The sequence below is a fragment of the Aplysia californica genome, unplaced genomic scaffold, assembly GCF_000002075.1.
Source record: "Aplysia californica isolate F4 #8 unplaced genomic scaffold, AplCal3.0 scaffold00083, whole genome shotgun sequence".
Classification (NCBI taxonomy): Eukaryota; Metazoa; Mollusca; class Gastropoda; order Aplysiida; family Aplysiidae; genus Aplysia; species Aplysia californica.
Genome location: NW_004797353.1, coordinates 20,008 through 21,460, shown reverse-complemented (window position 1 = coordinate 21,460; position 1,453 = coordinate 20,008). Strand labels below are relative to the sequence as shown.

The following is a 1,453-nucleotide window of genomic DNA, read 5'->3' as shown; positions in this document are numbered from 1 at the left end:
TATCTCTCTCTCTCTTTCCCTCCGTCTCCCCCACTGCGTCTCTTTCTCTAATTGGTAATTTGTGTTTGTTCATATTATTGAAATTATCCAAAGCACTATAGATTAGATATTATTGTCTTTCTATTACACATTCTATCGTTCTTTCTATCTACCTTGTAATATCTTCGGATTTACATACACGTCTACATACCTTTCGTGACAAATCTCCGTCCTGATGTTGGCGATGCTAGCAGTGAAGTAGATCTAGTCCCTGTGGTCAGAGACTGTGGTGTCACATCGACGCTCAAGCCTGATCAATAATCAAGCAGTCCACGAATGAGCTCTGTGAAAAGAAAAAAAATAGAATTGTATTTAGGTCTAGATTTTGAGTTGTTTTCACTGAAAAACACGGTATCAAAGCAAAGTAATAACATATATTTTGGAAGTGCAAGTTTAACCTACACACTGCTTGACACGAAATATTTCTTCTCTGTATGTTTTCTTTCCTACCAGAAGATTAGGGGTATGGTTGAAAGACAGCAGTTAAAAGGAACTAAGGAGCAACAGTAGAAAGACTGCAGAAAGAGTCAGGAGCCTAGAGGAAAGGGACAAAGGAGGGTGGGGGCAGAAAGTGGAGACGAAAACAGACGACAGAACATTGCTTGAGAGCAGGAAAAGAGGTGAAAGGAGACAATTTTAGAGAAGAAAAAATTTCCGTCGCTACTGGGATTCGAACCCGGGACCTTTGAATGAGAGGCGCACACCTTAACCTCTTGGTCACGAGAGCCCCCCTTACATAGTTTACTTTATGAAGGTCCAGGCAAGAATGAAACCATGACTGTGGTAGATATAATTTAACACTACCATCGACACGATGTAAATCATTAAGGAGGCTTCAATGTGCTTCGATTCTGCCTATCAGGGTCGAGATGGGGTGAGAAGGACACAATGTTTAAACAGAGAGAAGGAGATACTCGATATATGCGATCTCCCTTCAGGATTCGAACTCACGTCTTCTGCGTGCGACAACTCAGCGCCAATTACACCGCATACACTGTTATGCAGGATAAAGGAGAATGCCAGAACGATACAGTAAAGTTATATTCACGCAATACTAATTTGGAAGTTGGACCACCTGATAGTTTTGATTGAAAAGGGGTCCAAAGATAGAGAAACAGACAAATGAACTATAAAAGCCAACGCTGTCTCCTATTAGCTGCAACCTCTTCTATCTCATCAAAACACAGCTTATCACTTCAATATTTATAATAACATTACGCTACTAATTTCGAACTTGCAAATTCAGTTAAAACCAGGAAAGCAAAATTACTGCCTGCAAGATGAAATGACTCCGCAAAACCCTATAAATCACAAGAAGAGACATTCAGAGAAATGAAAATTAAGAGCAACTGCGTGCATTTCAGAGAGAAAAATAACAAGGATTAATTTTATGATTTGGCCACCTGCTACGAAT

General features: G+C 39.9%; 1 long non-coding RNA gene across 1 annotated transcript in view; it reads right to left on the bottom strand.

Annotated features, from left to right (window-relative positions):
- Positions 1-458, bottom strand: part of LOC118477398 — a 93,639-nt gene extending 93,181 nt beyond the window's left edge. Inside the window, exon 1 of the long non-coding RNA XR_004858346.1 lies at positions 191-458. This is a non-coding gene — a long non-coding RNA (uncharacterized LOC118477398). The remainder of the gene's footprint in view (positions 1-190) is intronic.
- Between the last annotated feature and the right edge of the window lie 995 nt (positions 459-1,453).